Here is a 25,065-nt window from a genome sequence, read left to right as displayed (position 1 = left end):
GAAATTCGCAACATTCTTCTGTTGGCCCACATTTCGAAAGCATCTATTTTTCGTCTATTTGTAGTTTTCAGAGTCCAGGTCTCTGATGCATAAGTAGCGATAGGAAAGATCAATGTGTTTACTAATTTTAATTTGTTGTGATGGGATATTGCAGATTTGTTTATCGCACAAATTGTCCTTGGATATAGCTTGGCTAAAAATCGGTATTTAATGTTCTGTATTGCCTTCTTTTATATCCTTTTCTTTTGTATAAAAAAGGCAATATGCTTTAAAATATGTCCTGAAGATGTTCAAATAAATAATACAGTTACTTAATCTAATTGCAGGGCAGTTAAAATATAACAGGAGCCAAGCCAGAAAAAAAAAAGAATAATAAAAGTGCTGTTAATGCAGTGAGTTTTGTTGATGTAAATAGTATATAACACGAATATCTTTCCATATTCGTGTTAGTTTTATAGTCGAGTTACGAGCTATTGCTAGTCTGCGTTTGATTTCCTCGTCACAGCTTGGTCCCTTGTTTGTTATGAGGGATCCAAGGTAATTGAACATTTCAGCCACCTCAAAACCATCAATCTCCCTGATGTTAGTAGAATTTCGGTCTATTATCATGACTTGCGTTTTCCTTTTGTTTAGCATAAGGCCATGTTCCGCACTGATCTTACTCAACCTTCTCATTATTTGAATAAGTTTTTCTTCAGAGCATGCAAGAATTAAGGTGTCATCGGCATACCTAATCTCTACAATGATCTTTTTTCCACCTATCGTTAGTCCGCCTCGCCAGCCCTGTAAGACTTTTCTCATTATGTATTCTCCATAGATGTTGAAGAGTATGGGTGATACTATACAACCTTGTCTCAAACCACGTTTCGGACTAAAAGACTTAGAGAGAGCGTTGTTGACTTTGACTTTTCCGGAGCGGTCTTCGTAAAGATTTTTAAGTAGAAATATAACATGTTTTGGTACTCCCATGTTTTCTAACACCAGCCACAGCTTCTTCTACTTTACACAATCAAAAGCCCTACTATAGTCGACGAAGCATAAATACGTTTTAACATTAAATTCATATGCTTTTTCAATTATTTGCCTTACATTTAGGATCTGTTCTCTTGTTCCTTTCCTGGCTTATGGGTTTATACCCTGTTTGTTCGTCAGGGATCTGTGGGAGCAAAAAATGCTTTAAGCGGTCATTTATGATATGGAGTAGAATTTTACTTGCATTGTTAACTTCTATAAGAGGCTCAAAAAAGTGTGAGTGGATCTGGATGATTTTTGTTAAATGGAACGCCCTGATTATGTAGCACCTTAATCATTTTCCTGAATTATTAAGGTGCTACGTATACTCCATGCTCCTATATGGAGTGGAAGCTTGGACCCTGATATCCATCAGGGTCCAAGCATCTGCTACATCTAAACGCTTGGAAGCCTTTGTGGCGCAATCGCTTGGAAGAAAATGTGGTGCTATCGCCGCAAGCTCAGGATTTCATACACTTACCATGTCATAAACAACACCGTGATCCAACGAATGCAAAAGGAACTAAAAATTATACATAGTGTGAAAGTGAGAAAAATTACATACCTTGGGCATGTGATGCGTAATGATAAATACCAACTTATCCAACTAATACTAAATACCAACTTATCCAACTAATACTGGAGAGTAAAGAGATAGTAGAAGAGGTCAGGGACACCGACGAACATCATGGCTGAAAAATATTGGACAGTGGACGGGAATGACGACCGTACATTTATTCAGGGCAGCTATAATAGGATTATATGGACCAACATGATTGCCAACATCCACAGAGGATAGGCACTGAAAGAAGAAGAATTGATTTTACTTAAAATGTGAATTATTTACTATTATGTGTTCTAATAAATGTCATATAATTAACAGACGAAGTAACATAACATTATCATTTATGATAGTCATTTCATCTGAAATCAATCTTAGGAGAGATTTAAAAATAACCAGCAGTGTGTCGGTATTGAGCAAGGAATTGTTACAGATAGTACATATACCGAGACGACATGGTAATTAGAATTATATATTATATGCGATATTTTATAAGTTTATACTAATTTTTTATTAAATTATTCGTTGTAAAATACATAGGAGGCGGAGACAGCCATATAGCGATGACATGATAATTAAAATTATTAATGATATTCGATACTTCATCATCAGTTTCCAGTAATTTTTGAGAAATTATAACATGAAAATACTGTGATTTGTAGAATTATAAATGGCTGAAGGACTACGGTCATTGGCCAATTGGTGTTAAGCCAAGAAAAATTTTGTATTATTATTATTTGTTTAAAAATACCAATTCAAAACTCTATTTACGCTAGATCATTAGATTTAGTTTTAATATGAACTGTGTTGGTTTTAGAATAGGTGAAATCACCTCGATGTTAATCAAGGTAAAATGAATGTTTATAACATTGTTAATTATAAGATTTATAACAAAATCAAAATTGGTACTTTCAAAATATGGAGAGGATTAATGAAGACATATAATTTTCGTTTTTTTTTTCTTTCATTTTATTGTTTGGAGAAAGGTTATGATTTGAGAAGAGTCGGTAATGGAAGTTTCATTTGCTGTTTTATGCGAATCATTTCCTGAATTAATTTCAAGAAATATTATAATTAAGCATTTAGAAAACAATTGTATATACTCAAGGTATGCTTGAACTTCTATCTAGGTCATATTTTGAGTATGGAGTCTGAACTGTATTTTTTATAATAAATAAATATAACTTCTTTTACTTTTAAACTCTTAAAATTGTATAGTGATACTTGTTTTATACATAAAAGTAGCCTTTTATAAAAGGCTACTTTATACCTATAAAGACGAATACCTCATATATGAAGTTATGTTTATTTCTCAGTTTTACTGAAAATAATCAAATTGTAGTATCCCATAGATAGTGTTGGTATGACCGTAACTTTGAATAAAAAGACTAAGGAAGGAGCATAATGTATGGAAGGACCATGTATTCATGCGTGGTGGGCGGAAAAAGCACTCTAGGGTGGGGATCCTTGACAGTTCTGTTTCACGATTCATTTGACACATTTGAATTTGATTTGAAATTTTGTGGATTTGTCAGTCTTTAAGGAGCTTATTTTATGTTATTTACTATTTATTCTACTACTGATAGTTGTATAAAGGTAGTAAATCTAGATGGAAATTGTGGCAGAACTTAAATTAACAGTGACACTATCGCGATTTATCAAAAATGACTCTAAAATAGTTGGTTGTGTAGCGTGCGGTAGATCTCGGCAAAAATCGAGTGAAATAATGGAACGACTTTTCGCTAGAAGTGACTATATAATATACATACGTGTAGTAAACCGATCATTTATGAAATTCACTTAAATTAACTAATTATATATTTTTTCTTGCATTTTTGCTTTTATTTACTACTTGTGAAAGATTAGATGTCAAAGAATTTAGATACGTCAATTTGACTTACCTGCTTCAGTAGCGTATCGGATGTTTATGGTTATAAATAATTATTATAACTTATCTATTTTTATTAGAATTTTAAATTTTACAACGTAATTACAACGTAAAATAAAAACAAAATTATTGAATCTACCTATAACGTCTACCCTACATCATAGTTTTACATTTTTTAAATAAAATTAAAAAAAAAAAGAAGGGCACTGATAAACCGGAAATTAAGTCGGCCATATTTGAGGTCCATCGCGGTGGACCTAAGATTTTTGATATGCTCCTTCCTTAGTCTTCTTATTCAATGGACCGTAATAGTACATTAACCTTACATTATCCTTTTATAATATAATGAAATTAATCTAATAACTTAGAAACATGTTTTGTAGACTAAAATATTCGCTATATTGTAGTACACAAATACATTTATCTGTCTGGTAAAAATAGGTTATTCTAAGAGAACATTTATGAGTCAGAGTCGGTAAATTTGACACATTTCCATTGCCGATGCCGAACAAGTAACTAGGGCAGGCGTAATAACCCTGAAAGATTTATTCAACAGTCCTAATAACTTAGTTAAATAAGTTATATTTTTAAAAAAGCCAACATTTTTTGAGTTATATGTTTGCTTTTTATTATCCAAGATATTTGGCGTTATTTTATGTTATTGAAATATTTTATCATATTCTGTAGGCCAGTAATAAAGTGTTACATATAGATCATTATAATTAAACATATAGATCATTATATTCAATTAACTGGTACATAGTTCTATTTTTCTCTCTACGACTTGTAAACCTTTGGATATTATAGCCAATGGCATATGACATCACATTAGTAGTTGTATAGAATATACATTTATTTGGATCAGTTATTACACAGTGATGGTTCACAGTATCCAGAAATTTACTGTATACAATTTGTATGGAAAAAATGTGGATATAATATACACAGTAATCGCAAAACAATATCCGATGCACGTGATCAACTTTGACTGACAAGCGATGGTGACAGCGCTGCCAAATTATGATGGGTTTATGAGATGAATCTTAATTTGAAATCAACAAACAATATATTTATTATATCATTTAAAAATATAATAACTAATATTTTAGTAATTAATTGATTTATTTGTTTTTTAGTTTATTTTACTTATTACATATTGGCAAAAACTAGTCCATAATGAAGATTATTTTAAGCATTATTATGGGTTATTTATTTATTTATTGATGTACATCTTTAACAAGAGGGTGCTATTAATGTACAAACTAATAATCACAAAATTTAATAAAAACTAACATAGAAATAATTTTGAAAGTGGTGTAATGTGCTTATCAATCAAACTTACTCCTCTGACTGCAGTCAAGGGTACTAAAGGACCTTTATTGTCACGTTCTCGTTCATAATAGTTTATCAGGGAAGCTACAAGCTCTTTGCGTCGACTGTTTGAATACTTCGGGATATTTTCAACACACAATTTCAAGAAATGCAATACAAACTTGTAAAAATTATAGAACTGTTTGTGAAAATTAAAGAACTGTTAAAAGAACTGTTCTTGCTCAAAAATACCATTAACAAAAACTGTGAAAATAGGCAAAAAAAAACGAGAATTACTCACAAAGATTCCACAATAACACGATATTATACAAAATAATGATTGAAATTAGGATAATTATTGTCAACTAATAAACGACAACGTTGGTGAACACGGCGCAATGTGACCAACATAGCCATAATAAAATTCGGTTTAGCTAGTTTTATAGACTTTAGTGTCAATGACGATATGATTGATGACGTGCAACGGAAATTGTTTTGCGTTTACCGTAGTGTTATATTATGAAGTATTACTATGCTTGATATCTTTTTTTCCAGAGATTTATTTATAAAAAAAACGTTGTAAAAAATATAACAAAATTAACTAAATACTTTAGTATTATAAATGAAGAACTAAAACCGTTGAGTGAAATAAAATGTTCACTACACTAATTAAAATTAAAGAAAAACAGATTAATAATTGAAGTGACTAATTCAGAAATTCAGAAATTTTTAAGATCATTCACCGCCCGATCTGAAATTAACGTTTGGATTTCTTGAATTCCTAGAAGAATTGTTAAGATGACTGTGGTATTGTGTTCTTAGAATATATCATTTCCTATTCACTTTTTTATTCTTTAAGAGAAATCTTCTATGGAAAGCATTTTCCTCCTATGCAGGAAACATATAATTAAATAAAAGTGCTATAAAGTACTAAAGACAAGAAAGAATGTTGACATCTTGGACATTAACATTCTAAAAATACAAAGAAATTGCCTCTAAAGATTTGCAAAGATTTTATGAGTTACTTAAATAGAACACAGGTTTTATTTTTATAACAAATGTAAAATTATCTTTTAGGAGTGTTGTATGTACTTATTTTAAGCAGTGTCATAAATTTAATTTCTTATAATATCATTTTAATATCATGAAGTAAATAAATATAAGACTTACAGTTGATTTATTGGAGGTTTCATATTATGATTAACTTAATACATCGATCTATTGTGATATATCAAATTAATATTAATCTATTATTCAGCTGATGACAAAACTTTTATAGCCACTTATACCGATGGTAGTGCAATAATGTCAGTAAATGCTATCCAGCAATCGCATCGGCAAACCTAGAAAAAACACATTGCCGAGATGGCTTAAAAAATTAAGAACAAAGGTGAACCAAAAGGCAAGTCACTCCACGTTACTTTCACTCTATGAAAAGGCGATTGCCTACCAATCACACTAAATCCTAGGACTGCATCTGGATAGGAGGCTGACCTAGCAGAAACATATCTGGAGAAAAAGAGAAAAACTGCGATACCTGTATTAATTAATAATAAACGTATTAATTATTAATAAACGATTCAAAAGCCAGCCTGGATATATGGAATGGAACTCTGGGGAACAGCAAGTATCAGAAACATAGAAATCCTGGAAAGGCTTCAGAGTAAAACTATTAAATCTATACTAAGCATTCCAAAACGTATCCAAAACAAATATATTTTGCATGACCTGATGCTCAACACTGTGAAACAAGAAATAGCTATCCAAACTAACAATACATGTTAATGCTCTGGCTACAAAACTAACAGGTTCTGGAAGTAAAATTTACTCAAGACATAAAGAACAGTGATAGCCTCTAAAAGAAAAATAAAAGAGGCTTTTTTAATTCAATCTAATAAAAATGAATGTATTGCTCATGCATCTGTAGATGTTAGTAATGTATGGCAATCGCTTCTTTAATTTTAAAGAACATAACATAGATAAACATAACATACGTAAAATTTAAAAATAATCATACAGAAAGTTTGGGCTTTTTGGTTTTACCTTATTAAGTAATTGTTATCAGGTAGTAATTGTTAATTTTGAAGTTTAACTTAATATAATGTCATTTGAGATGTCATTTTAACAGAACGTCAACGATTTCTTGTAGACGTATCTGTTTTAAAAAGTAAAGTGTTCTCGAATAGTTCAATTTAAATATTTTAAATAGTTTTTTTTCTTGATTCTTTATATTTTTTTGCTTCCGACGACGGAAAGAGAAAACTTTCCGAAACGTTAAGCATTTTTTCTTTGTTAGGCAAATTTTTATAACTGTAAACACAACTTCTGACAAGCAGCGTCCGTTTAGGTTTAACGCAGAAGCATTTACAAAAAATAACTATTTCATTTTGAAGATTTTTCTTGCAGTGCAGTGGCGAAATACCCATAGGATTTTTTTGGATAGCCTCATACGTAAACACAAAGAGTGTAATATAATTATTATTAAAAGTTAATTTGTAATGTAAGAAATATTTTAGTGTTAAAGTCACATAAAAAATCACATAAATGAGAAGAACTATTGGAATACGTAGCGGAATTCAATTACCTCGGCAGTTTCATTTCAGTTAGGTTAGGAAATTTTCGGAAAATTTCGGAAAATGCCAATATCGACTCTGAAATTTAGTACAGGATTAGCGATTCAAGAGCATTCTGGATTACAGGGTTTTCTACAATCATGACTTGAGCACAAAAACGAAACTTGCAGTGTACCGAGCAATAATGATTCCTACCATGTTATATGGAAGCGAAACCTGGGTGCCGTACCGCCGACACATGAAACAAGTTGCAACAGAGACATCTTAGACAACTCTCAAGAATTAAATGGTTCCATCATATCTCAAACATATCGGTCCTTGAAAAAGCTAACTGCGAGAGTATTGAAGTCATGATTACAAAGTCCTGTTTAAGATGGGCTGGTCACGTATGCAGAATGCAAGAAAACCGCATACCAAAATCTCTGCTTTATGGTGAGCTTGTAGATGGTAAGAGGAGACCGGGTGGAGAACTCAAAAGGTACAAGAATATTTTCCACGAAAACTTAAGGGGGATTAACATACAGAATGAGTGGGAAGAACCAGTTCACAATAGAACGGAATGAAGAAGAATTGTAAACTCAGTTAACAGCGACAACCAAAAAGTAAAGATGTAACAAAGCAATGAGATTTTTGAATGTCCGAGTGCAGTAGACAGATAACATCACGTATCGGGCTTTTCAGTCATAGAAAAGCTCATGAAAGAAAACGTCTTGCGGGACCATCTTCTGATACGTGTCAGGGAGCAATACTCGTCGGGGAGCAATTGCAGTATGTATGTATGCAATTTTATATTATTAAAATTTTATTGATTTCTAATTCTCCAAATATTTTCCATCATTGCTTCTAATTTAATATCAGTAGGTATTAATAAACGCACAAGGCAGTAAAATATCTTTACTACAAGATGGAGAAACCAAAAACTCAATAATTTATTTAGTATCTGTCTGCATACTCCCATTACAACAAGTATATGTATTTTATAAATGCAGCATATTAATATCTATTAAAAATGTATAAGTCGAGTATAAATAAATGACTTTATCGCGTACTCAAATTGAAAAGTAAAGTTTATATGCTTCCGTCGATGGCTCAATAAATAGGAATAGTACCTGTCGTAAACGCTTTTATAACTTTATAATGTTGTTAGACGTAGTAAGTGGAATATTTTGGCATGTCGACTATAAACTGAAAATGATGTCTAATTGATCTGGAAATTACTTGTTTTTAAGCAAATTTAAGCGGCATTTTAAAACGATTCTTCATTAAGAGTCCATTTCACTAGTCCGAAAAAGTAGCAAAATAAGCATTCGGCGTTTTATGTAAAACTGGCTAGGAATTTTTACACAAATGAAGAAGGAAATTAAAGATAAAGGACTATACTATATCCGCATTGTAGCACATTTTTAGACAACTTCTTTATTTTTAATAAGATTTTGATGGTCAAACATCATCAAAATATTCCTTATGTTTGGACTAAATTTTCTCGAAAATAAAGACATAATTTAAAATTCCGTTACAATACGGAAATAGACTGAAGTTTTGTGATTACAGTGATATATAATTTATATGGTTTTGTAACAAATTGCTCGCTATTTTATGGTAAATGCTGAAGCTCTGCAAACCTTAGTCAAGCCTTAGTTGAATAACGTGTGTTTTGAATTTTAGGTGTTTCTTAACACGACAGGATTGGGCTGAGCCTAGGCAGATTTCTGAAATATAATATATATTTCCTTCGGCTACAAACCCGCTTTATCCGATCCCTGAGAGCGACCGAACAGTACAGCGTAATAAACCCTTAAGGAAAGAAAAAAATCCTATTTCTAACCAAATCTTATCAGATAACGTTTCAAATAAAAATCTATATTGAATTGATTACTAGTAATTTTGAAGTAGAAAGTAAAATATACATATATGTTTTCAATTACCGGGTGTTTTTCAATAGTGATTCATCCCTATTTTTCTAATTATTTCAGATAAACAAACGAGATTTGGAGCGTTAGTATAGGATACAAATCGGGTTTAATTGACGTATTCAATTATTTTCGGTCATTTCCTGTTTTAACGGAAATAACTATAATTTTTGATTTTTAAATGGTAGGTTTGATATTTATTTTATTTTAGTTGATAGAAAACGGCATTCTAAATAGAATGACATATCACATGTCAACTTTTGACATTTTTAATCAAGAAAAAAAACAGTATTTTAATCTTTAATCTAGAGTGCCATGGTTGTGTTAAAACCATTAATTTTTTAATCATAGAGCCTTGGAAAAACAGATTTGATCGACTAAAGTTTTTTTTTGTGTCTTTTCCCGGCCGGTTAAAAGATGACTAAATCGTATTTAAAAGAATAACTCATTTTTTTCAAATGGAACGAGAGTGGTGCATTAGCATATTTGGAAGCATTTTTTTACGAATAATTTGGTACCACAAACTTGGTATTTCGAGTAAAATTGTTGTTATATTTGTTATGATACCCCATTGAAATTTGAAATACAATTTTTTAAGAGAAAATATCAAAAGTTGACATATGATATGTCGTCCTATTCCGAATATGATTTTCTATCAAATAAAGTAAAAAAATTCCGGGGGTATCATTTAAAAATCAAAAGTTGTAGTCATTTCCGGTAAAACAGGAAGTGGTCGGAAGTAATTGAAAAGATTAATAAATCCTGATTTTTCTCCTATATTAATATTATCATATCTCGTTTTTTATCTCAAAAAGTAAAAAAGTTGTTTGGGTGAGCCACTTTAGAAAAACATCCGGTATACTTAGTCAGTTGTTATACATATTATTAACAAAGATTCACATTCAAATAATCAGTAATACCACACTAGGCACAATAATTTAAATCCTAGCACAATGTATTTCCCAATTTGTACACTTTGTATAAAACCAATTAAAGAATAAACAAGAAATAACAAAATAAACTGAGCCCAACAAATCTGCAAAAATTTAAATCAAATTCAAATGTTATAAACCCTTGAATTTGATTTGAAATTGATTAAAATCTTCTTCGTATCTTGTTTACACAAGGACACGCAAGTTACCAGCTTTAATTTGCTGATTCTTCGTTAAACATATTATTTTCTAAATCCATATCGTTTGCCTTATACATGCTAACATTAATTTCATTTAATTTGTATTATTACTGAACGCAGTGCACTTAAAGTCTACCTTCACACTACGCTATTGAAAATAAATAAATAAATTAGAAAGACAAATGATTCTGTATTTAGTTTATTTTCTTTATCATTGAAGTGCAATTACTGTAAGTGACTCAACTGATAATTTCCGATAAAAGTAAAGCATGTTCAATAGTCAGAGTAAGCTATTAATGCAGGCAGGATCTAGATAAAATAGAAATACTAATATTAATTTCAGCCTACATTGTTTTTATGCGCTGAAAATAAATACATTTTTGACGCATAATACAAACAAAATAATTTTCCGATTATACTGTACCAAGCTAGGTGCTGGTTATCAGATGAACAAAAAAGAAAGTTAAATAGATCTGATATCTCAGGCAATAAGATTTTAATTTAGTGTAAAGGTGTTAAAATGAATTTAAGTCAAACAAACCAACCAACTGTTAAACTAAGAGAAAAAATAATAATTGAAAGTTTTAATATGAAATCCTGCTATTATCTTAGTATCTCTCTGCAAATAACTGAATTTATCTGTATAAAATTTAAAATGAATAAATAAAAGAAATCCTAAATAGAATTTCTAAAAAAAATCTTTCAATAAAAGAATTGCTAAATAGAAATGGAACAGATGCAGATAGTAATAGTGTTTGTAATAGTGTCTACTTATATTGAGTAGTAAGATGAGATGGCTAAGTAAGGCTCATCAATGCCGTTCATAGGTCCGTAACCCTTCTGCGGCGTTGCAAAGGCAGTCACGAGAATATAGAACAAATCTCTAGAGTGGTGGAGAAACTCACAAAAATAAAAAAAAAACATAAAAGTTCATAGTGGAACATTCGCCAAATTTCACGGCAGATCTGATAAGCAAAGGCAGGAAGACAGTCAAAGCTGTAGTGGGTCTACTAATAGGGTATTGTAAGCTGAATAGGTATCTAAAGCTAATGGGATTGACAGACATTGCCATGTACATGTTCTGCCAATCTGAAGAAGAAACGACAGAACAATACGTTTTATGCGACAGCCTGGCAAATGTGCGGTTCTCGGCAATAGGCAGTGATAGAGAGCTACATGAAGGGTTTGGTTTCTTTTTTCTCCAAGTTGATAGATTTTGAAAATGATATGACTGGAGAATGTAAGGATCAGAAGAGGACCACAATAATAGATCTGAGAAGGCCGCAGTGGATCAGGCCAATAGCCACCTCGAATAATCTAATCTAATACAATCTACAGGGTGAGTTTTCTACGATGTATATTAAGAAGGTCGCTTATAAAACTTGCAAATTTTTCGTTTATATTATTAAAAAAATCATAACTACAGTTTTTCAGATTTATTAGCTCAGATCAATATTTATCTTAAAACTGAAATAAGCGTCCAGTTTGGTAACACCACTCTGCGTAATAACAAATATCCAAAATATCTGGGGATTACTCTAGACCGTACACTCTCATTTCGAAAACACCTAGAAAATGTTGCTGGGAAAATCAGAACACGAAACAATATTATACAAAAACATTGTGATACTTCTTGGGGTGCAAAAGCAACAACACTTCGGATCTCCGCCCTTGGTCTGGTATTCAGTGTGGCAGAGTATTGTGCACCCGTGTGGTTGAACAGCCACCACACAAATCTCGTAGACAGACAGCTGAACAACACCATGCGGCTGATTACAGGGACAATCAGATGCACCCCTAGTTACTGGCTTCCAGTTCTGAGTAACATCCTACCTCCAAATCTACGCAGAAACGAGGCTCTTCTTAGAGAATTTGATAAAATAATAGCTACCCCAACGCTACCTGTTCATAAAACACTTCCTGCTTTACAGGTGAATATACTTAAGTCGAGGAATCCACCTTTGCGAACAGCTGAACAACTAAAAAGCAGTAACTACAATTCTCGAGAACAGTGGCTTCAGTTATGGAGAGAAATGGCCGATGCGCACCTATATTCCTGGTTCAAACATAACTATTGCCAGACACCGGGTACGGGTACCGATCTAAACCGGAAAACATGGTCAACTTTGAATAGGATACGCTCTGGCCATGGAAGATGTGCGGATTCCCTTTATAAGTGGGGAAAAATACCTTCCCCAGAATGTGATTGCGGATCCCCTCACCAAACCATCCATCACATAACTAGAGAGTGCAACCTACGCGCTTATGGTGAAGGCTGGAGGGACTTTCTGGAGGCTTCTCCAGCTTTGGAATGGATAGGGCATCTAGATGTTAATATATAGTGTTCGTAAATACGTTTTTCATGTTGTCTTTTTATATTATACTTGTTTTTTATATATTTACATTGTAATGTTTTCATTTACATTGTGGTTTATTTTATGTCTATGTTTAAGTGTCTGGTTTTCTTGCATGTATATGAGCCATACGATAAATAAATAAATATTTATCAATATTTTAAAATGTTTGTATTCTGCTTTGGTGTATTTAGGAACTAAAATTTAAATATCTAGAAATAGATATAACAAGTTTTGAAAGCGTGTAAAATGACCAATAGTTGGCAAAAGTACCAAAGTGACAAAGATATCATAATGACATGATATAGAAAATCAAACACATAAACAAGGAAACAGGATCTCGTATTTATAAATCCCCGCACTTCCAAAATACAATAAAATAAAATAAAACACTGTCAAGATGAGACAGCTTCTGGAAACTACTTACTAAAATTACAATATTTAAGAAGAACCCAGCGGTTTTTAGAGCCAAATTTTAGAAAAGACCTACAGACCTGGAGAAAGTCATGACATTATAAGACTAGGGAAAGTAGAAAATATGAATAGAGTCCTAAGATGGTCCTGAGCGAAAACGATAATGGATCAAACACATAGAGTTAATGTAGACAAATAAAAATAGACAAGAGGATCTCTACTATGAATGGACTTAGACCCAGGGTAGAAAAGATTATGAATTTAGTAGGCAGAAAGAAAAAAATCGTGGGTGTTTGGGAAGGCTCAAAAGGAAACAATGTTTTTGCGACGTTTCGCGATTTTATTGTCGCTTTTTCAGGCACCAAAATATATATTAATCCATACAATGCCTACAAACATTCATGGCGATTCCAACCGCTAACACTAAGCCACATACGGAAGAAAGAACAGAAACTTAACGGGTATTTTTTTGCCCGATGTACACCGATGCTCGGTTTGTGTCGTACTCACAACCGTGTGAGTACATACACTTTTGGTGCCTGAAGAAGCGACAATAAAGTCGTAAAACCTCGCAAAAATATTGTTCCCTTTCGAGCCTTCCCAAACACCCACGATTTTTTTCTTTCTGCGTACTAATTATTACTTGGAACTAACAAGAATTTAGATCCAGGATGTAAACGATACTGTGGTAGAACTGGCGGATACCTATTACGGTGGAACAGTGGAAAACATATTAATTTATTTTCAGTGCTATGATCTTAAAACGGATGCCTCTTACAGGTTTAAACTACACAGATATTTTGGTATTAAATTTCTTAAATATAATACTGATATTTTCTTATTTTTTGTGAAAGGAAAGAGGGGGTTTTAGACCACCATTTGGCTTTGCAGTTATTATAATATTAGTTATAAATAGTTATAAGTTATAACGAGTTTCAGTTGTCACATTTCATTAAATGAGTAATTTAACTATTTTTTCCATAGTATAGAATTGCAGATACTTGAGGTTCAATGTTGGTTATAATCATCTGCCATTAAAGGTTAATGGAACGAAAGCATTACGTTTTTGTCGAGAATGTTTTGACAATAAAAAGTAGTAGTCTCAATGATCTACTATCTCAGATTGACAGTTTTCAATGTTGCAAAATATTTTAAGCCCCGATAAAGAAGAGTTTAGGATGTTTATTAAAACAAATTCATTCCAGAAAATCATTTCGCCTTCGTAACAACTATTTCTGTGCTAAGATAGATGCACCGTATCGCTGCTGTCACAGACTGTAAACAGAAAATTTATAGAGAGTTAATGCTACATTTAATCACCGTTATGTAGGCACGCCAACTATCGATTTTCATTAAATGATTTATTTAACGATTTCATCTGTAGAACTGCAAACAGTCCTGATTGAATCTTGTTTGCAATCATCTGTCATTAAACATTACCGGTACAAAAAATCGATCTAGTCGAGAAAGTAATGAAAATCGAACGCGATTTGTTCGGTACGTGATGGCCAAGCCAGCCGACGACGCCGTTCGTAGAGTCTGGCTATTTTTACCGCGCGTCACTAGCCAAAGCCATTACACTTTTTATTCGCCCCGTATCGTATTTTACATTATACTACCCGCTATTTATTATCCACCAAGATTCACCATCATCCGCCTCAAATTATACGGCCAGCGGGCAATAAAGCGAAGAATGACTTAGAATATTCGCTGGTAAATTACCAGTACACCTGTTGTGTGTGCGCGCTCTAAAAATAGCCCGACATCGTTAAAATACTACGGAGAGACTCCTCTTCTTCGCCGAGCCATCCGAGGGGGATATTTACGACATGCACACGTTAGAAACATATATGAGAGAAACGAGCTAGGCTGTTATGGTAACAGGAAAGCAAGCAGCCAAAACGCGCAACCATCCACATCGTACTTACATCAGACGGTGGTGCCAATGCCAAAAACGAGCAAAACTAAATCTAGAATAGCCGCATTTCGAGAGGAAACTGAAAAAGCGTGACTCAAACGCTGCATTTCGTTAGCGACGTTCCGATGGTAGACTTTTCGTCGGGGATTCACCTCCAGAAACGTCAAATTATTGTTGTTATCTTCGTCGGATGCATCGGGATCGGGAGGGACAGTGAGCTGAGTTGTGGATGCGCGGCGACCAGGTGCGGCAAGCGAACGCGGGGTCAAGCTGGATTTCAACGTGTCTAAAAATGGATCGCCTGGCGACGTTTATAGACGATACATGGAATTATATTAAGCGCGTCATGCTCCAATTAGTTTATTATGGGTTATCCGTACGGTGACGATTACGACCAGGTCAATTATCGGTCCAGTTTATTGCTTTTCCAAAAAACAACACTGCCATTTTAGGAAATTTCAGTATTCCATTTTAATTGAGATTGGTCCCATATTGGGGACTCTCCACCGAGGCTGTAGTGGACTCTTGTGAGTCAGATGCCAAATTTATTTCTTTGTTAATTATAAGATCTCCAAATCAAAGTAATGTACAGGGTGACGCATTTTTGTTGAAAAAACTTGCTCCCCTTGATCCGGGTAGTTAAGCTAAGACTTCCCCACGCCCTCTGCCTGTGATACATAACCACAGAAAGCAGAGGGTGCTGGGAATGACAGACAGGGTAGTACCATCTGGTATCGTTATACGTCTTGGTACCTGAATTCCCTCTCCACGACACTACAGCCAGGAACAAGACAATTAGATGCTCCTTAGACCCAGCTAAAGTACCAGACGGGATTTCCCCTAACACCTGACTAGGAGCTTCCCCACCAACGACAACTTCTCGTATCTCCTAGAGGAAAGCTCTGTCCCTAAAGGTTCTCGGAAATATATTTGCTCAGCAAAATAAGACAGCGCCTCACAACGCTGAAATTATTAGCAATTTTTTGCAGAAAATTTCGAGAATAACTGGATAGCTAATCAAGGAGCCACCCGTTGGTCGTCGAAGCCGCGAGACTTAACATTAATTGAATTTTTATTTTTGAGGTGCCCGGTGGCGTAGAGGTACAGGCTCTCGTCTACCAATCTCAAGGTATGGGTTCGATTCCCATACTCGGCATTTCATCAGCCGACTATTTTTATTAAAATAAAAATAGTTTGGGTACCTAGGTCGACTCAGCCTTAAATGAGTACTTGGGATTCACAATCCTGAGGTAATAATAGGCGATTGAAGCGTAGTGCTAGCCACATTACCTTCCTTGTATACAGAACGGCTCTAGTATAGCAAGCTGTACCTTGTTACTCCCAAGGCGTTAAACGCTATAGACGGGAGCTATTATTATTATTATTTTTGAGGACCAAACAATCTTATTTTTAAATTGCCTGTATACTGTAGATAAGAATTAGAAGTACTTAGCGGTTATGAGAGGGTATCTTTAACCCCTATTGAGTTAATATAAGCAGCGATCAATGTTCAGTATTATCTGTGCATAAGAGAAAATGGGAGGAAATTATTGGGAAATTTTTCTAATATCATATCATCTTAAACATCAAAAGTGTATTCATAATATTAACGAATAAATCGTTTAACATAATCCTTTGTATAAATTGAAAAATATTTCAATTTTTATCAATTATGATGAAAGAAGCCTTCAGAGAAAACACATTTCATAATTTAATATGAATCTCGAATGGACGCTTGTAGATATCGACAGCACATTTATTAAACACATCGAAATCAAAAATAACTCTGCAGTTTTTTTAGAATAAGTGTCGACATCTGTGTCTGAAAAATTAAGCGTCTCGTAGAAATAAAAAGGTTACTGTTAGACAGTAGGCGATTCCAAAAATACACCAAAAAATTTATTTTGAAATTGGGTGAATAAACATACAATACAGAGTTTTTAGAATTAAAACATGTGTAACAATAGCTATTATATACTTCTAAAAGAAAAATCATGTATTTATATTATAGTTGACGAGTTTGGATTCTTAAGAAATTCTGTGCTTCTTGTACTTACGATAGAAGGCCAAATATCAGGAACTTATTTAGAATATGTTTTATAAAATGGCATTCTGAGTTTGATTTGGATATAACTTGCTAGATAAAAAATACGAATATGAGTGGCGTATAGCTAATAAAATACAATACTTGATTAACCCGTATAATATATTCAAATTTAGTTTTAACTTTCTGCTGACGATGGTTCGCAAAAACGACGAGCGAACTACTCGTCTAGTGTTACAAGTAAGGTGTTTTGGTGCATTGGTGACGATATTCGGAACCTAAAATAGACGAAAAATATTCTAGTCTCCAAGCCCTTTAAAAATCATCATCATCATTATCATCTTCTTCATCATCATATTCAGTATTCTGCCGTTAGTTACAGTGATGTCTCCCATGCATCATATTCATTTACGTCTATATGTTTCATCCTTTTACTACTTGGCACCATTTTATTCCAGCTTTATTTTATTGGTGTTTTTACATCATCTATGTACAAATGCATATTTTTGATAGTCCATCTTTTATTAGCCCTTCCCTCTAGATAACAAGCTCAATACCTTTTATCTTATCCTTTCTACAAATATCCGTTTAGCACATAATAGGGAATAAATTTAGTTGGTGGTTGCCAAGCTCCGATGAGGAGGGGGTACTTAAAGAAAAAGAAAATATTATGCCAAGAATTCTTCTTTCACTAACAATGTTAAGCCTCATAATGATTCATATTTATATTAAATATTGAAATTTATTTTTCTCTGAATGTTCTTTCATCATAATTGATATGAATGGAATCTTCTATTCAACTTTATATTTGTTCCTTTGAACAAAGAATTATTATCTTATCAAAAGCTTTTTTCTTTAGGCAGACCTGCATTCTAGGCTTAAAGATGATGAAAATCCGCTCAAATGTCCTAAATTATACAATTTTATTTTTCTGTTATTAGAAGTCATTATTATTTTTAAGCGTTTCATTTCAAAGTATTCCAAGTATTCTAAGAGCTGTGCGTTGACTCAATGTTATGCCTATTATTTCAAATTAATGAGTATACAAGAAGGAACAAGAAGAATGGTATATTTTAGAATGGTAGAAGAATAATTTACATTTTTCTTTCTACTAAAAAATATGTTTTGAGTATAAAATTAATTGGGTGACATATTGGAGGGTGAGAGTATACTGTAGATTGTATGGGGGTGAAGTTAATCACTGCGACTCTATAGATCTATTGTGTCCTCCTTTCTTGAGTTATAACTCATCATATAGTTTCAGGGCTTCGACAAAAGCCAGTACCTGAAACGGTTTTACAGAGGTTAGTTCTTCATCTCCTATATCAGTAGAACCAAAGCTTATGGCACGAACCGTTGTCGTCTCGGTGCACTCAGGTATTATGGTGTTTCTCCATTTTCCCACAAAATTTGCATTCGTCGTTGTTTCTTAGCTTCAATCTACTGAGGTTTTCATTGAGGAGACAGTGTCCTGTTAAAAACCCCGCAAGAATCTGAAGATTGTTCTTACTTAAATCAATCTGACTTCTCGGTCTTAAGTCTTGAAAATTTTCTTCAAGTATCTTAGACCGTTGGAGGATTCCCACTCCAGGTTTCGGCTGGAGTATTCCATGTTTTTGACTTCCATTTACGTTGATTTCCACTTAGGAAACAGAACGGTTCTGGAGTGTTCGCTCCTTTTCTAGTTATATCGTTTGCTTTTTCATTACCTTCTATCCATTGCTGGCACCCAGACTAGGAAGACTTTATTCTCTTTACCCAATGCTGAGGAGGGTGAGAGTAACGATATATCAATATTTTAGTATTTCAGTAGTATCTATAATTTACTAACAAGAAAAACGTGTGATGGTGAGGACATTGTGAGAGTGATAAGTCCAATAATTTGCATTGATTATTTAGACCTAAAGAAATATTAATAGAAATATGAATATTTAGGATAACCTAGATGATCTTTTTGACATGCTTGCATTATCTGAAACCAAACTAAATCTTCTATGATCAAATTTGAATTAGTCACCAGTGTCATTAATCATCAAAATGCAATTTATCTTCTGGTATTAATTATTAATCAAGATGTATTAAACTACGTCAATGATTTCCTTTTTAAATCGATTTTTGGAGGTATATGTTTTATTTATTTATTGATTTTAAGTCGTGAATTAAATAAAATTGCATTTTATTTTACCAAAAATGGCATCGGAAGTGTATTTTTTAACAAATAAAAGATAATATGATACACAAAATATTTTTTCCTCCATCTGTCGATTAGTCACTGGATCGTCAACAAAAAATATTCATATGAAATTATCCAGTACAAATATCCGTCATGCGTCTAATAATATATATGTACATCGATATGATAAAAATAGTTCAATCAATGTTTATATAAAGAGGTAATGTGGTAAGATTAAATTCAGCTCGTGCGGATTCCAGACATTGATATAATGGAAAAATGTCTGCGTCGATTTTAATCGATCGAATTACAGCTTTGTTTCTTTGAATTTTGGGCGAGGTCGAGAATTCCATACTTTCATTTTCCCCGATTATAATAGATGTTAAATTTTTATTAAGTCACTAGCGTGTACCCGCGACTTCGTTCGCATCGAATTAATCACTTGTAATGGTGATGACAAAGCAAAGCAAGAATTTCCATTAACATACAGACTGGATAAAATTTTCTCACATTTATGTCAACCTGAGAAAAACAATATGGCGATATTATTATATTTTGGCAGTTTAAGCAGAATCGTGGTAATTCAATTACCCAACTTTTTGGAACACCCTCTATGATTTTTTAAAAAATTTCAAAATATGTAAAAAAAACAAAATAAATTATGCGTGTCCAAACGTTTTCCAGAAAGACTAACCGTTTTTTAAATAACAAATATTGTAATATTTGAGGGGCGTTTTCACCCTCTTTAAACGTCAAGCAGTTTAAGCAGAATCGTGATTACTCAATGGTCATATTTTATGAAACATCCTGTATAAATTTTTAAAAATTTTAAAATATGTAAAACAACAAAATAAAATATACGTGTCTTGAGAGTTTTTCCGAAAATCTCACCGGTTTTTAAATAAAAAATATTATAATATTTGAGAGGTGGTTTCACCGCCTTAGAATTCGAGTTTCAAACAATCTATTCTTATCGAACCTCTACACCCTAAAGTCAATCCGTTTTCCAAAAATCTGCTTTTTACGTCAAGCGCTTTAAGCAGGATCGTGATTAATCAATGACCAGACTTTTCGAAACACCCTGTATACATTTTTAAAAAATCTTAAAATAAGTATGTAAAACAAACAAAATAAAATATATGTGTTTAAGTGTTTTTTTCGGAAACTTGACCGTTTTTTAAATAAAAAATATTGTTAATATTTGAGGGGTGGTTTCACCCCCTTGTAACAAGAATTTCGAAAAATCCCTTCTTATAGAACCTCTAAGTAGAGGTAGAAGGGGGTTTCACCATCAGTGGAGCAGTGGAGCAAGAAGCCGGAAGTGACGTCATCAGCTAGGAACATGTAAAATAGGCTAATAAACAAGAATAAACGGGTTTGAACTGCTTTGAACCGCTTTTGAACAGCTTTGAACGGCTTTTTAGCGTAAAACAACAGACCTGTTCATTTTTTGTTCAAACCCGTTTATTTCTGTTTTAAAGCGATTCAAAGCGGTTCAAACCTGTTTATTCTTGTTTATTAGCCTATTTTACATGTTCCTAGCTGATGACGTCACTTCCGGCTTCTTGCTCCACTGCTCCACTGATGGTGAAACCCCCTTCTACCTCTACTCCTCTACACCCTAGAATCAACCTGTATGCAAAAATTGAGCTTCTTACGTTGAGTGGTTTGAGCAGGATCGTGATTACTAAGTGAGTCAGTCACTTAAGGATTTTATATACTAGGATATTAGTATAGATAAGTATTTAATATTCTTTTTTACATTCATATAATATCTCAGGACTTAAACCGAAAGATACTTTTTTGATATTGATCATCATGACTAGTTCTCGAATCTATTAATTGTTCCTATGTCTGTACGAAATAGAATCTAAGGAATTTGGGAAGATTTAACAAATAAATATTGTATAGCGAATTTTACACAAAGTTGTTTTTGACGCTTAATAAATTAAAAAGTACAAAAGTAGAAGAAGAAAAAGACTTTTATTTTGAAGCAGCATCAGCATCAATAGCTATTTAGCACGGTGTTTCGTATTTTAGTTAGTTTCTAGTTCTTCTTTATGACCGTTAAATCTTGTGGCAATATCTAGTGTCATTAAAAAAGCCAAATAATTTAGATCTTTCTTGTGTTGAAAATATGTTGATTAGGGAGCTATTGAGATCGAGACTAGTTTTAAATTGGGACAAATGTTCATATTCGACCAGGATATGGATGACTAGGTTAATTCAGAGCACATTTAAAAATGATAGTCTGTTCTACAGGGTGTCCCCAAAAAAGTTACACATCAAAGTTGTGTTTTTTGTAATGGAACGCCCTAGATATTAATTTATTTTTGGATTCTAGGAGAAAAATAAAGGTGAGTTTTGTTAATGAAGTATATGACTGAAATGTAAGGTTTTTAACTTATTTAACATTTTCTATAAATGAAGAACAATTTTGAAATTGCAATAAAACCTACCGAAATTGGAATTTACCCGATATAGCCTAATATGTAGTTAAAATGACTATTGTAGTTTAAATCAAATCAAAATTTGTCCCAAACAGTTATAAAGGGTGATAAAAAATTAATATTGAACATTGGTCACCTTTAAAAGCAAGTTACTCCTTTAATTTAAATAGAACACCCAGTATATTATTTCGATATTCAATGAAGAATTCATGTCTCTTCAAAATACTATTAAGCTTGCCTACCACCCAAACACAGATTTTACTAGATATTTTCATTTTTATGATTTAATATGAGTAGATCTTTATTATTTGATAAAATCTAGGCTGTGATATGTCTGACGTTCTTCAATATAGTTGCCTATGTGTGTAATTAGTTCAAATTTACCAATAGTTATCATTTTGTGTCAGTTAAAACAAAAAAAATCTCAGAAATTTTCCTAAAATGGAAACTTATCCTACATCAGAGAGAATTGATATGATTCTATTAGTTGGTGAATACAGTGTACTAGACTAACTTTCATTACCTTCTATCCATTGGTAGGCTGGCACCCAGATTAGGAAGACTTTATTTTCTTTGTCCAATTCTGAGGAGCGTGAGGGTAACCATATATCAATATTTTAGTATTTCAGTAGTATCTATAATTTACTAACAAGAAAAGCGTGTGATGGTGAGGACATTGTGAGAGTGATAAGTCCAATAACTTGCATTGATTATTTAGACTTAAAGAAATATTAAGAGAAATATGAATATTTAGGATAATCTAGATGGTTTTTTGACATGCTTACATTATCAAGTTCAACTTTACCAATAGTTATCATTTTGTGTCAGTTAAAACAAAAAAAAAATCTCAGAAATTTTCCTAAAATGGAAACTTATCCTACATCAGAGAGAATTGATATGATTTTATTAGTTGGTGAATACAGTGTACTAGACTACTGTAATACAGTGTACTAGTAGAGGAGAGGTTCATCTATTATGTTAGAGATGTCACTGACCTCTAAAGTACTATTTGGATACAGTCTTCCTATAGATGAAAGGGCTGCAAGAGTCTGAGCAATTGAGCCAAGTGCAGCGAGGTCTAGAAAGGAAGCATTTTAGAACCTCTCTTATTGCCAGCAGTTATTGCATGAAGAATGTGAATGATGTCAAATGATGATGTTTAAATCTTCGTTTTTAGTTATCATGAACAAATGCACAACTTGAGCTATTGTCTGTGACTAAACCATCTATATAAATTATTTAGTTTTGGGAATATTCCGAGGTGAGCCTGTTGAACATTGATCTGACAAATCTATGAGTAACCTGATATTTATCCAAAAAGAGCATTGTTCAAATCAAAAAATAACAACTAATACCTGATGAGAGTTACCTAAATAATGAATGATATAAACAATATAACAAAGCTGCTAAAAGAAACTACAGTGTTCTTTAAGTAGTACATTTAAACATTTTGAAAAAGACAATGACAAATTTTTGGATGGATCTTTGGGATTTTAGGCAGGGCGTTTTACAAAAAAAATATCTGTATATCTAGGATTTCTGTTTCAGTAGTAAAATATCCAAGTTTTTTTAAGAACAGTGGTACAGACATTATTTTAAAAATGCTTTATTCCCACAAATAAAACAATGCCTTATGCAATTTTAATTGTTGCATAAAAAGCAGGCTGGTTTTGTTGATAATTGGTAGTATAAAAACGGAATGGGAAAAGGTAATGACATTGCTACTCCCTGAATTACAATTGTAACGTTTTTTACACATAAATTAATTTAATGGAATATTTTAATGATGCGTATGTTTTTCAAGGCGAAACATGATGATTCACAGTGGGAACTGAGGAGGTTAAAGTGTATATTTTTGCTTGTCTACATGCACAACAACTTTCAATTGCGTATTTTCTTTCCTTTGCCCGGTAAAATTATAAATAATAGACTTAAATTAACCGATAGATTATTCAAAAAGTATCTGTTTTACGTCGGGTACCTAATTGAATGTGTTATTGTTCAGTATAGTTAGACTACTAATTTACATTTAGAAAATTGTTTTCTAAATTTGGTATACTCATGACTCATATCATTATAAAACTATCGAATGATCATTATTAATCAAAATTAAAACTTAGTACCAGAGATTAATACTAGAGCAAAATAAAAAAAATACTGAAAATGAAAGAAGTTAGGTATGCTGGCCAACCATAAAAGTGTCAAAAAATTGGTTGGTGTAAAAAACAATTGACCAAGTATTAAGTATTAATTGACTAAGTTTTTTTACTTGCCATACACATGTAGATGGACAGATGGACACATGAACAAACATTGCCTGTTAAAAGAGTTTCACTCTACAGGGTGAGATACGCTCTCATACGCCGCAGATGCTCCAAGGAGAACGGTAGTTTATATCGAAATGAAATTTTGGCAGGATATGTAGGTTAACTGAAAGCATTTTATAAAAATATATAAAATTATACAGGGTGTCCCCAAAAAAAGTTACACATCAAAGTTGTGTTTTTTATAATGGAACACCCTATATATTAATTGATTTTCGAATTCTAGGAAAAAAATTCTTCCAAACCAAACCTAAAATCTAAGGACTTTGACATATTTCACATTTTGTAAAAATGAAGAGTAAATTGTAAATTTCGATAACAGCTACCTAAATTTTAGTTGACCTTACATATCATCATCATCATCATTTAGCTTATACCGTCCACTGCTGAACAAAAGCCTCCCTTAACTCTAGCCATTTCCTTCTATTTTGTGCCACTTGAATCCAGTTTCCATGACCTTACATAGCCTGATATTTAATTACAATAACCATTGTATGTTAAACCAAATTGGAATTTGACCCGAAAAGTTATACAGGGTGAGACAAAATTAATATGGAACATTAGTCACTTTTAAAAGCTTAGTAAACACGCAGTATATTTTTCCAGTGTTCGATGAGGAATTTATATATCTTCAAAATATTATTATGGTTGCCTACCCTTCAGACAAAGATTTTCCCAGATATTTTAATTTTTATGATTTTGCGTCAGTAGATTTTTATTATGTGAAAAAATCTAGGGGGGCTAAAATCTCTGTGTGTTAACTTTTTGTTAATTTAACAAAAATTAAAGATTGTAAAGTAACATACTCAACGGTCATAAAAAAGATACACGTTTAAAACATATTTAAATTATTACAGAATTAAAACTAGATATAAACCTAGCATTATGAGACAAAAATTAGCTAGAGGAAATCAAATGCTCAAAATTCTTCCTCTCCTGTTAACTGCATAAATTATTGTCTTTTCAAAAGGATCTTTTCATTTTAAAAGGTATATGTGGAG

At 32.6% G+C, this 25,065-nt stretch overlaps 1 protein-coding gene across 3 annotated transcripts in view; it reads right to left on the bottom strand.

Moving 5' to 3' along the window:
- LOC115887760 (putative mediator of RNA polymerase II transcription subunit 26) overlaps nucleotides 1-25,065 on the bottom strand; it is a 151,651-nt gene that overhangs the window by 56,543 nt on the left and 70,043 nt on the right. For 2 of the 3 annotated variants that reach the window (XM_030907255.1, XM_030907258.1), the window contains exon 1: nucleotides 15,084-15,227. The exons of the other annotated variant lie outside the window; for it this stretch is intronic. The gene's annotated coding sequence lies outside the window, so the exon portion shown is untranslated. Of the gene's footprint in view, nucleotides 1-15,083; nucleotides 15,228-25,065 lie in introns of those variants that run through there. 3 annotated transcript variants of the gene reach the window in all.

This window comes from Sitophilus oryzae, unplaced genomic scaffold (assembly GCF_002938485.1).
Source record: "Sitophilus oryzae breed Bouriz unplaced genomic scaffold, Soryzae_2.0 scaffold_637_pilon_pilon, whole genome shotgun sequence".
NCBI lineage: Eukaryota > Metazoa > Arthropoda > Insecta > Coleoptera > Curculionidae > Sitophilus > Sitophilus oryzae.
The sequence above is the reverse complement of the archived record's forward strand: the minus strand, read 5'-3'. Positions and strand labels throughout refer to the sequence as shown.